This window comes from Brachyhypopomus gauderio, chromosome 15, assembly GCF_052324685.1.
Source record: "Brachyhypopomus gauderio isolate BG-103 chromosome 15, BGAUD_0.2, whole genome shotgun sequence".
Lineage (NCBI taxonomy): Eukaryota > Metazoa > Chordata > Actinopteri > Gymnotiformes > Hypopomidae > Brachyhypopomus > Brachyhypopomus gauderio.
The window spans coordinates 12,954,204-12,968,669 of NC_135225.1; the positions used below are offsets into that span (position 1 = coordinate 12,954,204).

Below are 14,466 nucleotides of genomic sequence, written 5' to 3' on the forward strand. Positions count from 1 at the left end.
AGTATTCGAAACAGATTAGTAACAGATGCCCACTCCTGCTGATCTGAGATCAGGCGTGTGGTTTCTTGTAGGACGACAGTGAAGGTTAGGACTAAGGTAATGACAGCCACTTGGTCCTGAATCAAGTGTGAAGGAGGAAACGAGGCCACGTTACGCTGATCTGGGCTCAGGGGAGAAGCGATTCAGAGATCCGGCTCTCCAGGACTGGGAGGCCCCGGGGGCCTTCAAGGCAGCTACTCACCGTGTTATATGAGTCCTGACAGGCTCCGACACCCTGTCTGTCGTACAGGTTCAGGGGCTGTTTAGACATTGCCCGAGTACGCCAAGCTGCGTGAAGCACAGTCTTTTGAGAAATGGCGTTGGATTACAAAGTCTTGCCGTGTCCCTCCGACCCCCAGGACAGCTGGGAAGGCGGGTGAGGTGCGAGAGGCTGTCGCCTTGCTTTCAGCAGTCCCGCGACAGAGCCTGCAGATGTGGGCAAGCTAACGGCGGCGAGCCCTGCGCCCCTGTAACACGCACCAAATGTGAGCTATTAGCAGCAGATGCGTGCATGTTTCAGTTTGTACATGCATGTGTTGACTACACGACTATGGTCATCTCTCTGAAATGGTCTGGACTGGAATTCAGGCTTGGAATGCAACACTGCCATGACTGCCAACAGAGGGCTTCAAGCTGGAACTCACTCTATTCTCAACAATAGGAATTTGCTATATTTGCAAATAGCTCCCCCACCTCCCCCGCTGCTTCTGTGCCAGTACTTTATTGATCCCATTAAAGGGAGGACAAATTAAAGAGAAATTAGATGTGTAACAATAAAGCATTAAGGCGCAGAGACTTTTAAGTAATGCAATAAAGTTTTTTTGTTTTGACTACTTTTGGTGTGCTATGTAGATTTTGTGCATGTAAACAGTCTGTAAAGTTACAAAGCCCAGAGTATATGCCACAGTAAGTAATTCTCTCCCAAATAAACCACTTTTTACAACTGCCTGAAATGCCTTATTGAAATTTTGTGTTACAATAGTTTTGCTAATCAGGTGCAGGCCAATTTGACCTAAAACCATATAGAGATGTTTTTCTCAATCACTAGATGTTGAACAGTGTTCAAATGTGGAGCTGGATTTATGATTACAGAATCAGAATCAGAAATACTTTATTGATCCCAGGGGGAAATTGCAGGAAATTACAAGCTGTAACATTACAGGTGTGATCCACTGCAGGCTTCTGATAACCGCCTGATTAAGTTTCTAATGCCCGTGCTATCACACATGGATTATGCCAAATTCTGCCCGTCTGCAGCAAACTGCATGTCGTTTGTGGGACTGTGTACTGGCAGCAGATAATAATAGAGAGATAAAGAAAACCTCAAAAATACCAATACTTGGGAAGACATCATCAGGACTTGTGGTGAACTGTGACATGTTTGTTTTGTTGTTTGTTTGTTTGGGGGATTAGAGAAAGTCTGTCCCTCACAGGTGACCGAGGGAGGCTAGATCAGTCTTGAACACCACACTCGTCAGTACCATCAGTCAAGAGCACTGGAAACATATCACAAACACCCCCCTCATTTATTACCCAGCATATGTGTTGACTCAAAATACAGTGCTTGCTTCTTTGCTGTGGCTAGAGCTTAATTCAACACAGCAGCGGTGCACAGTCCGCACACGGTCTTGTCCAGGAGGCCAAGCCTGACCAGGGCACCCTTATCTGGTCAAACCGGGCCGTGGGTGAGCTTTCAGAGGCGTGTGCACACGTGGCGAGGAGATCAGCTGGCCCACGGGAGACCTGGGAGACGTCTGGGAGGCCCCACCACCCAGGCGAGCGTCCGCCCCCAGGTCTTCATCCACTTCACACCCCACACGGTCTGCCGGAGGAGAGGTGCGTGTGCTCATCCCAGGAGGTCAAGCAAGGGTCACACATCGCAGGGAACGTGGAGAATCTTCACCTGATAAGGTGTTATCAGCTGCCTGGAATCTGTGCTACCCTTGTCAGGAAAATAAATAACATTATCTGAGAAACAACGAGGTTCTGTGTGTAAGCAGCTTACCTACTACGACACGAGGCCAGCAGAGCACAACACTGAGGACGGGCGGTGGGTTCTTCTTGGCAGTATTTATTACGCTGTTAAAGATAATCACTGACATACATATGGGAAAAGACAATATTTGTCAGTTAGTTGTTAATCATCCTTTATTTATTTATCTATTTTATTGATTTTTTTTAAAACAAACTTTGAATATTTCATTAACATTTAGACATTATTGTGTTGTGCAGATATGGTTTGTTAAAACCAATGGTTTTGTAAAAGGCAAATATATAAATATACATCTGTGTATGTATGTGTGTATGTATGTATGTATGTATGTATGTGTGTATGTATGTATGTATGTATGTACCATTACTTGTACATATTATTTGAAAGGTATGAAGGATCCTAAATTCATTGAATTGTCTATAGGAATTATATGGTTCAAAGTCAGTGTGCGATAATATCTGTTATACGTTCAATTTGATATGCTTTTAACACCCTCAAGCATACATTACTTAAGAACATATAAATGAAATATGCTGTATTGTGCTTAAAATCTGACCTCACCCCTCCACCATAGCCCTGTGGTGTGAAATGAAACCCGGCCAGCCTAATGCTAAAATGATCCTCCCCTATTTTACATTGATATGCACAAAATTGGCTCCTGTCCCGACGCTCAAATGCGCTTTCTCTCCCGTAGGTTGTGGTATATGAGCGCGTTTTTCTATTCTGTGTTTTTCCGGACCCTTTGATCTTCCTGCTTTAATTTGGAACTTTAATGGAATCTGCGGCGTGGAGCGGAGTGGCTCGGCGTGTATCGGCGGTGGCATCACAGATCCGGCGGTCCGCGCCGGGCTGGTGGGGGTCCGCGCCGGGCTGATGGGGGTCCGTGCCGGGCTGATGGGGGTCCGTGCCGGGCTGGTGGGGGTCCGTGCCAGGCTGATGGGGGTACACGCCAGCGCCGGAGGCTCCTCCACACGCTCATCTCCTATGCAGATGCGGGAGTCGCAGACGGGCTGCACCCAGCTCGCATGGCTGACGACGCCGCTTTGTTTTGATCCCAGTGGCACCAGGAGAATGAATCCCTTCATTAGCCTCACTTCACCATCATAAGATACACCAGCACCCTCAAACACCTGAAATAACCCCGCAGCGCCTACAGACGCCAGCTCCTAAACCTGCATTAGCTTCCGCGGGCCGTGCGGTGTTCAGGGCGACCAAACGTGGCCGCGTGTGTCAGAGCTGTCAGGGAATCAAAGCAGGTGGTTTCCTCTCCTCTCAAACGGCTGTAGAGAGGTCTGCTCCAGGGCGAAAGCCTTACGAGGCAGCCACGGTATAAAAAAAAAGTCTGGCCGTAAATCAATTCTCCATCCGTTTCAAAGCCATATTTCATATATGTGTCTACCATTTAACTAGCAGCACATAAAAAAAGGTTTGAGGGAAACAGACTGGATCTGTGCAGAATTACCCCCTCAGACACATATTAATGCAGTATTCAAAGCCATTGGAAGTCATGTTCAGACACAATGCGAGTTGGGGAAACCCCAGTGTCTCTGAGAGTTTATGAGCTAATCTAGCTAACCTGCGTCTCGCCGCGCCGCAGCCTGTGGTAATGTAAGAACAGGATGTAGTATTATGAGTAAAGGAGCTAAGTGTGATGTATTCCTGTATTTAAAAATATATTGCGCTAATAGCACATAAACAATTTCAGGCTGCAAAACCTGATGCGCCAATAGTCTACAGAACACAGTGTATTAATTTTTTTATTGGTGTTATTTTATACAGTGTTATTTTATGTAGGCTACATATTAAAATTGAACAACAAAACTGGAAATAACAATGATAATGTAAAAAAGCAATGCTTTTGTCATTCTTAATCTTATGATCTCAGTGTTAGAACTCACAGCCACTGCCATGTGCTTGTGTTGTGGACAGGTAAGTGTCCATGAGCACCAGATCATTCTGTCCTGCAGGGACCTCCGGATATGAGCTGTGATCTTCAGGTCTGATTCTCATGAACGACCCTGAAATCAGTCCCTCGGTCTATCAGGAGCACTGTTAGCAGATGCAGGTCCTGTGAGAATAGCCTGCTAACTAGCTTTTACGTTAAAAACATGTTTGCTGCATATATTTAAAATATTTATCATAATTTACACAAAAAAATCTAAGAAAACAAATTTTAAATATGGCATAAAGCAGTTTTTTGCTCGCAGTTATACAAGACCATTTTGAACCCCAAATGTGATGCAGTTTTTAGGAAGTATGTAACATTTCAGCATACCACACTTTTAGACGTTTAGAAGTGATATATAAAAACTGAAATGTGTAAGTCTTTTTTAATGTTGGAATGTCCCTTAATGTATGTCATATTAACTTAAATATCACTCTATATTGTATCTACCCAGTACCACTACACACATATCTCTCTACCCATTATTAAAGTGATCATTTCTTCATTTTAGCTGTGGAGTAGTAAAATACCCGTGGGCAGGTATTGACCCGACCAGGTTTGGCGGTAATGACCCCCCCCCCCCCCCCCCCCCACACACACACACACACACACACACACACACACACACACACACACACACACACACACACACACACACACACACACTGTTCGGATATGACTCAGAGAAGGGGAAGAGAGGGCTGCTTAACAGCCGTGAAGAGATAACGCACATGAAGGTGGACCAGGGCTTTAATAGCACAGAGTAGTTTACCAGCCTTATCCAGCAGGAAGGCCAGGCTCTGTTTGTGCTTTGATGTGCCGACTTGCTCAGACCTTTTCTGCACACACACACACACACACACACACACACACACACACACACACACACACACACACACACACACACACACACACACACACACGCACACACACACACACACACACACACACACACACACGCACACACACACACGCACACACACACACAGCTCACTCTTAAAGGTGATCGTTTCCAGTGTTTACCCACCAAAGATAGCATTATTTTGCACAAACTCGATGTATTAAATAGTACCCCATCTTAATTGTGGTACTGCTGTTCAATAAGCACAGAAGTGACGTTTATATGATAGTGAGAATTCATCCTCGCTCCTTCTGCCATGAAAATCAAATGTGTTTGTTACATTTTCTTAATAGGCTTGTTTTTCCAGGTTGTTGACCCTGGCTCTGATGTAAGACCCAGACACTCTCACATCAAAGCACTGAGACTTTCTTTAGATAGATTTCTATCACTAAGGAGGATAGTGACTAGGCAGCAATCAATAAAGCATTTCTCTTTGATGTTACAAAAATGATGGCAAATTTCATTGAGGCCAATTACTCACAAGATTTCATTATGTGCCATCATATCAGTGTAGCTTTATGATTGCTGAAAATTTAGCCATATGGTACAAAGCATAAATTTGGGACTTTTTTTTTTTTGTTGTAAAAAGGACAATAGAGAGAGAGCAATCTTCATCTGCATGGCAACCACTTGGAGCATGCATACAATACACACACACACACACACACACACACACACACACACACACACACACACACACACACACACACACACACACACACACGTGTACATGGGCTATAAGACAGAAGGCCATGTTTTGGGTCTGTGCACTACACATAATCCAAACACACTCGGTGAGGGTGTAGGCAGCTTCAGAGCAGCCCAGGGCCAATGGGGGACCATTCAGTCTCTCGGCCCCAAACAGACATCTCTGAGCTGCTTGCTGCTTCTGCAATAGGGGCCACTTGTCACCCCCGCTGCCCTGTTCTGAACGGGCCACCTAAATCCACAGCATGGGGGCAGGTTGGGTAAGGGCCACAGGTGTAGATCTCATTGATAAATGCTATGTGTTTCCAGTAAAGTGATCCTAGACCTGCCTCATCTGCAGACCTTGTTCTGAGACCTCGTCTGAGCACGGGGGATATTTTAACCCCCTGATGGTTGGTTGTCTGTAGCAACAAACTTAACACTAAAAGCAAATAAAATATTTAAGCTGTTATCATTGTGTTATCCATCTCTACTTGTGTGAATGTGTCAGTCAGAAGACCTTTTACGTAACGTCACGTTTACATGAACGTCCTATCATTTTTGCTAAATTGGACTAAGCATATTCTTTTCAGAACAATTAGAACATTCTGTTATTTTTGAGAATTACATAATAATATCACATTATGCAAGCACCTTCCTTGAAGAACTGGGTAAAAATAATTTATTTCTCTCATTTGCAGAGTTTGAAATAATAAGGAAGCTCAACAAAAAGAAAGAGCCTCAGTGCTAAAGGTGAACTAAGACTCAGTCCATCATGGGGATTTTAAAAGACACTTCATGCAAAAGCTCTCTTTGAAGACTGGGGAAATACCAGTCATTAATGCTGCCTTAAAACAGAGGGCTGACCACTTTGGGCTCCTGAATTGTGCAAATAGAAATAAAACAAGAAACACACACATATACACACACACACACACACACAAATGAAAGTGAGGAAGGTTGCTGGACCCCTGCTTTCTCCTTTGCCTCTGTCAAATTTGCTCCTCTTCCTCTTTTTAACCTTGCAGGAGGTGAGACTGTCTGCTCTGCTTCTGCAGATGCTTCAGGAGCTGGTATACCGGCTCCTCACACACACACACACACACACACACACACACACACACACACACACACACACACACGCACGCACACACACACACGCACACACACACACACACACACACAGACACACATACACACATACACACACACAGACACACATACACACACACAGACACACACACACGCACATACACACACACACACACACGCACGCACGCATGCACACACACACACACACACACACACACACATAAAGCTCACAGGTGGCTGGCTATGTTCCAGAGCACAGATATGGAAGCTACCTCTGAAATAATCACACACACACACACACATAAAGGGAGATAATTCCCCTCGCCCACATGAAAGAGGCAGGCGGTGGGCGGGTTGCCAGGTCTCGGCTACCTGCAGACAAAGGAGCTGCACCTCCGGGGGGTTAGAGATGTTCATCTGGGATCCTGCATGCTGATGGATGTTGTCTGCTGAGTGTGTGTGTGTGTGTGTGTGTGTGTGTGTGTGTGTGTGTGTGTGTGTGTGTGTGTGTGTGTGTGTGTGTGTGTGTGTGTGTGGCTGCCTGTTAGTGATGTGTACTCTCTGCGCGCTGCTCAGTCCCAGTTTGCAATTAATCTAGCCATTGCACAGGCCTCCCTGTGGGGTAGGCTGGCCTCTGCTAGGTCTGTCATTGATCCCGTCAGCAGGGGAGCGCCTCACCTCCACACGCTGGCATGAAAGCAGGGCCACCCGGGACCTCACAGCTACCACGCCGCCTGTCCACAGGGACTCTCAAATGGCAGCTGGGTGAATAAGGCCTCAGGCGTGGCCCGCACGTGGAGAAATGTCTTAGAATTTTACTAGAAAAGCGTCAGCTCAGTGTAGACCATGTGAATGATGCAGGTTTGGGAGGCGTGTGGCATAGTTTTTGTAAGTTTGTAGAAAATAAATAAATAACGCTCAGCATGACATGACGAGCCGTTAAATGTTTGAACCTTTTGGGTCAACTGGAAATCGGTGTGAAGGTCTAGGTGACTTAACGAACATTTTCTACTTTATTATGAATGTCATTATTGGCTACATTTACATATGCACTAATAAATGTTTACTTAATAATTGAATTTCTCTAAAACTGAATCAGGCACTTGTAGACCAATGTTCCTCTCTGCCATTCTTGAGGAACTGCAGGGCTTCGTGGTTGAGTGTTCTCTGCTCTGATGATCCAGCTCCAAAGCTAATTACCAAACCGTTCGTGAGCTGAATCAGGCGTGGTGGAGCGGGCGGAGCACTAACCTGTGAAGTGCCCTGGACCCGTATCACTGCTGTAACCCGTATTGTGTGCTTCTGATTGGGCGGTGTTGTGTTTGTACGGCTGCAGGGAGAGAACCTCTCACTATTGTGGGGCTTAATGGGGGACTCACGCAAATGAACTAAACACAAAAGCTCCTCGTGTGGACGGCTAATGGGGAAAAGGCGCATGGTGTGTGCGAGAGCTGCCCTGGTACTGTGGAAGCTTGCTGATCAGGCCTGAGTAAGCTACAGTGCATTTGTAATGTGTGTGTGTGGGGGGGGGGGGGGGGGGGGGGGTGGCAGGGAGCTTATCTGCGTCTCTGTGCTGCGTGGCTCTTAATTAAAACCCCTATCAGTGTCTTTGAAGTTAACGAGTCAGTTGGGTTATGGAGAAAATGTGATGGGGGATGGACGAGGATCTTTCGATGCACAGATGATTCTTCCACCTCTGATTGGTTCTTCTCCTCCAACTGTGAGCTTCCTGTCTGCAGGATTATGGGTAGTGCAAGAAATCAGACCGTGTTGGGCCAATGCACAGGATGCCCACCTTAACTTGTTCTCAAAGCCAGTAAAGATACTTTGAAGCACTGGCACTAAAAAAATGAAGACACACACTTACGTAGACTACGCACAAACACAGCAGCTGTGCTCATCATATAAGCTGAACGGGCTTAATCTGATCTTGACTGCTGTTTCTGGGTTTAGCGTGATCATCTCTCTGTACACTGAGTGGTCCTTCATATTCCAGGCAGACATTAGAGGCTGTGACCAATCTCCAATTAGCCCCATGTTATCCCAGACATTGGCCCAGGAAGCTTTTCACACGTACTTCATTCCGGCTGTCACACACTCCAGAACTCCCACTGTCCTTCTGAATTGGAGTTTGTTCAGCACTGTTCAGCAGTGGATAACTGAGGGAAGATTGACCTGAATAAATCAATCACTCTTTAATTTTATACATCAGGACCGATGCTTAAAACACTGCACCAACAAAATGTTACTATAGTAACAGTGTATTTGCAAGGGAAAAGTATGATAAGTGTGGTATTTCATCAGTTCAGCTGTTGCATCAGCCTGTTCTGTAATGGTGATAAGATTGGGGGATGCAGAAAAGTAATTAATAATCCTTTATAACGTCAGAATCGTTAATTACCCTACAAGCAATTGCCAAAAATAAGATGAAAAAAAAAACCTTCAGATTTTCGATGGGTGTGAAGCCAAAAATAAACCATATTTTATGGCTCTGTTTAGTAAATGAGATGAAAGACATTTGGGTACGTTTGTCTTCCATATTTTCGCGTGCGAGTCCCCTCTGTGTGACAAGCTCCGGGTTCTGTTGTTATGGTAATAGACAATCGCCGTGCCCATATGCTGTCACTCTTTTAAATGCTAATTAAAAAGCATTTAGAGAGCCGACTGCTTTATTCCTGCTTCACCAGACATGCGCTGAGCATAGGGCAGAGGAGAGCCCTCTGGAATCAGACGTACGCCTTAATCAGACCTGCTCCGTAATCAGACCTGCTCCGTAATGGCCCGCATCACAATGATTTGCGGCCTTCTGGAACTCAAAACCTGCTTATCTGTGACTGTTCCTTCCCCAGTGTGAAGTTGTCTTCTTCAGGACTATAAACAGCTCTTTCTTTCAGTACCTTAGCATTGGTGTGCCCATATGATATATCTGTCTCTGGTAGCTAAACTTCAGAGACACACTGAGAGCTTGCTTTTATTCCTCCCATTTTCTCCAACATCCTTTCCATTGTTTCCTGCCTTCAAAGTCAGTGGCACCCCTCCTCTTCCTGATTCTCTCCACCCCTGAAGACCCTGATGTTTCACTTCCGTAGATGCAGCCCTTCCACGCTGGTTTATTCTGCGGCGTTGTTGATTTCTTTGCTTTCTTCGGTTGAGTTAACTTCAAAAGGGCACCCAAAGGTGTGAGACAACCTTGATGTCACCAGCAATAGATATGGCATCTGTCTCTGAGGGACATACAAAGAGATAGTCTCGAATCTGTAGTATAGATGCTAAAACTTTAATGAGGGGGAAAAATGAAATGTGTGTTCTGAAATGTGACAAGGTCTTTCCTGAAACAGAATGTGGCTTCCTTGCATACTTCTGAGTTTAAAGTGAGTGGTGGAAGCTTCACTGGTTGAAACCTACTGCACCATCACCAAGCGCCGTGCTGCACAATAGTGAATATGCCCTTTGGCTTTGCAGCTGTCTTAGTTCTTTCCTTTTGTGAAATACCCTCCACTCAGCAGAAAAATGTCTGCAACAACCTGAAATTAAGTCTGGAGGACACGGTTCTGAAAATATGGCCGTCAGGGCGATTCTTCAAAGGGCCTGTTGGTTTGTCTCCGAGCTGATCCATCCAGGTCTCCTCCAAACTTACACGGGCCTCGGAAAGCGACTCCTCTCCGTCCAGAGGCGCATTTCTCTGCAACGTCTCCACAGAGGCTCGTCTGCCTGGACCCGGGAGTTCTTGTGAGGACCGGGCTTTGTTCTGGAGAGTCTTTCTCCCCCCTCCCGCACTAACCCAAACCCCCACCCCACGAGGGCCGACTCCCTGCGCCTCCTGCATCAGCGTAATTGGATATCATTACGCAGCCACAATGCGTCTTGACGCGGCCCGGGCTCCATAATGGAGCTGAATAGTGGGCCGCACTTCAGCGTGTGCCGTCTGCGGAGGAAGAGCCAGGGAGTGGCTGAAGAACATCCCAAATTGAAATGAAGTGGAGATTTCCTGCCCATAATGCTATTGGTTGGCCAAGAAGGGCGAAACCACCGTAGATTATTGGCTTAGACACAACCACTCTTGTGTTTTGTCTTTTCTCTTTCTTTTTTTTTGGTTTGGTTTTGTTTTGGCTGAAGTGGGGTTGGGGTTGGGGGGGTTTGCCTCTGCACTTCAAAAGAATTTGTAACAAACCTAATTCATCTGGAGCGTAGGATGAGCTGGTAAGAAAGATGAAAGATGAAAGTCTGTTGGCATGGAAACTGAAAGCACATCAGTGCTTCGTGGTACACAAAAGCCAGGCAGTGATGCTGTGTTGCTGCCTCACTGAGAGAGGCCTGGAAAGGTTTTAAGTGGTATCATGGAATTGGTAAGAAAATGACTCAATTAGTATTATGTAGAAAGTTCAATTTGATCTTATTTTTGTGCATTACATGGCAGTGCTTTATAATGGGGATTAATTTACTAGCTTTGGCTATTGTTTATACTGAATCATGAATAAATACAGTTTGCACATTCCTGTGGAATGGAGAGATGTCTTTTTAATTGTTATTTTCATATACTTTTTTATCAATCAGTAAAGTAATTAATAAATTGTTCTTCACCAAGAGAAGGGAGTGATATGTCCCACTTTCTCTGTCTCTCTCTCTCTCACCCCTGATCACAGGTGTCAACAGTAAGAGTTAATTGGAGAGTGTATGTGATCTTTGAGAGGGGAATTTTGAAGCTTAAGGCTGTACTGGCGTCCTCCACAGCACAAAACTTATACATGCACACACACACACACACACACACACACACACACACACACACACACACACACACACACACACACACACACACACACACACACACACACACACACACACACATTATGACTGCTTAGTTTCAGTGGTAATATCACACACACCAGTGCACCAGTGAAAACATACAATCTCACTTTGCTGCTGACCACATGAATAATTCTCGCACAAATACATGTTTGCACCATATAATTTTCCATTACCCACCACTTGGGCTAAAGGTACCCTGCACTAGTAATTACAAGGATGTTTGTAGTCACTGAACAAGGTGAGGAAGTGTGTGTTTGTATGTATGTTTGTGTGCATGCGTATCCCTGAGTCTATTTCTTTCTCACTGACACCAACAGGATTGACAGATGCATTTTTAACTTCGAACACAGTGTTATAAAAAAGGACCCTTCAAAGAAGTTATCAGATTGACAGATGTACGTGTATGAATGGCCTCCAAGCTTTTCTGAAAGCCATCCATACGTGATATATGGCCCTGAGCAGGTCACCTGACCTCATGCAGGTCACCTGACCCTCACTGCATTCAGTTCTTCATGTTTCCTCTCAGAGGAGTTTTGTCTCTCTATAGATCCAGCTCCAGACATCATCACGCAGGGGAAGAGTGCTGTTTCAAAGACCCCTGCTGACATCTTTTAAAGAACACTGAAATATTCGTTTCTAGACATGGGCTAAAAATACAAATGAAATCAGTGGAAATGGAGAAACAAGTGCGTGTCAAACCTGACAGCAGAACACGGAACCCAGAAACCTCTGAACACCTCACCTGTTTGTGGGGGCTGTTTCAGTGTCTTTCTACCTTGAAAAGCAGATAAGAATAACATCTTCTTTCAGTACTGACTCAGTCTGGGTTGTTATATGGACTGTGATCACCAGACAGTTTTAAGTGTAGACACTGATTGTCAACAATGCATGACAAAGAAAACAAGGATAGATGTGGCTTTAGGGATCCTAGTTATAAATGTTGTAGTTACACAAACCAGAACTGAATCTGTTTTACATTTTTTTTGGTGCATGTTACAATGTTTGCAGTATGTCTCTGTGAGCACACTGAAACTACTTTCTGTGTAGAAATACAGATGAACAGAATATACAGCCACACAAAAACACATACAGTGACACCCAGACGTGTTGCCAGGGTGATCTCTCTGCCCCTAAGCTTGGAACATTATAACCTTTCTTCACACTTGCATAAATACATGAGCCTGCCAGACTCTTGTAACAGCCGACCCCCCCTTAAAACTTTACTCAGGGACTTGGCTCATTATCATGCTATAATCTTTCCATTAACTGTCTCTCAGAATGTGTGCGTGTGTGTGTGTACATGTGTGTGTACATGTGTGTGTGTACGTGTGTCTTAAAAACATTCAAATGGCAGTTCATACTGCCTGCAGCAATGATGAAGATTTGGCGCAGGAAAAGAACAACCAATGAAACTGTCCCGTGTGTATGAAATACAGTGCATCTCTCAGCCTCGGAGAACAGAATCATTCCTCATCTCCTGTCTGTTTAATCTTCTGTAGGACTACAGTTCCATTTAGGTCATGTGAAAAACGACTTGACGTTCTCCAGCACGACGAGGTGAACCAGCTGCACTAATGGTGCTCACTCTGGTGACCTGAGGAGGAGACTCCGACCCTCTTTGTATTTACAGCCCTGGGGGATTTTTCTTTGGAAATTTTTCATAAAGCTTCTTATTAGAGCCAAGAGGAGGATCGAGGACAGCCATTAGTTTGTTTTAAGCAAATAGTCTTTTAATTGTTTTGGGATTTTTAATTTGTTTTCTTTTCGGCTTCGCTGCTGTCTGTGTGCGCCGTCTGCACAGGCTGAGCTAATCCGTACCCCGTGTGGGGCTGATCACATGACTCTCGGGCCTTTGGACCCCCCACCAAACTGAAGGGACTTCCCCACTCCGGCTCCCATCCCTCACACCCTCTCTGACTCGCACATGCCATTCCTCTTTGCCATTTTTACTTTCTTTATTTTCCTCCATCCCTCCCATCTCTCTTCCTCCCTTTCCAATTATCCCCTATTCTCTTTTCTCTTTCTCTACTATTTACTTTCTTCTCTTCTCTCCATCCTTCCTTCTCCAATCTTATTTTCCTCACTTTCACCCTCTCCCTCAATCTTGTTCCCTCTCTCCTTCTTTCTCCCTTTCCCTTTGTCCTTCTCTTCATCTCCTTCTCTCTCTCTGCCGCTCTCCCTCCCTCTATCTCTCACCCACTCCATCTTTCCCCCTCTGTCCATCTCTCCATCTCCCTCTGTGTCACTCTCCCCTCTTCCTCTGTCTGTCTCTTGCCTTTTCCCTTACTTTGTCTCTCTCTCTCTCTCTCTTCCTCTCCCTCTCTCCACCTCTCTCATGGTGAAAACCAGGGGCTCTGCCTGAAGTCTCATCTGCCTGAGCAAGCCTCTTCCATCCCCACCCAGCAAGGGCAGTGCTGGGCCCAACCTACTGCCTGGCTCTGGCACTGAGGTTCAGGTAGGCCTTCGGGCCCGGGCTCCCGGCCTTGGGCTGGCTTCCAGCTGCTACCTCAACGTCTGTCCATGCATGGCGCCTGCTCAAGGCTGTGGTCCAGGCCCTTAGGGCCTGCTTTGTATCACAGAGGTGGAGCAAACCTGAGGACCGTGGCTGCTGAAATCTGTCCCCCTCAAACAAATGTTAATGAACTGACTATTAGGTGGGTGTTTCCTTTGAAGCTGTCTAAGCCTTGTATCCGTTAAGGAGGTTGGGTGATTTTTTATAACCATAAGAAAGTCTGCAGGCAACAGAAAGTCAACAGAAGAGACTTTTATAATCTGTTCACCTCCACTGGAAGGAGGATGTTTTTATGCCTAGGAGCTGAGGACAGTGAGGTCCATGCTGAGGCTGTCTTAGGAGCCACTGTCAACGCGTGTGGGCAGCAGTGACACAGATCAGTCTTATTAGAGTGCCAGCACAGGTGTTTGGGGGCGTGCACATGTGTGGTAGCCCAGGAGATACACAGGGCTAATCCGCCCGTCATCACAGACCAGCACAGCAGGGAC

At 45.6% G+C, this 14,466-nt stretch overlaps 1 long non-coding RNA gene across 1 annotated transcript in view; it reads left to right on the forward strand.

Annotated features, from left to right (window-relative positions):
* The window catches only part of LOC143476555 (uncharacterized), a 9,501-nt gene extending 8,551 nt beyond the window's left edge, over positions 1 to 950 (forward strand). Inside the window, exon 4 of the long non-coding RNA XR_013121325.1 lies at positions 1 to 950. This exon is cut by the window's left edge and continues 983 nt beyond it. This is a non-coding gene — a long non-coding RNA (uncharacterized LOC143476555).
* The last annotated feature ends 13,516 nt before the right edge of the window (positions 951 to 14,466 follow it).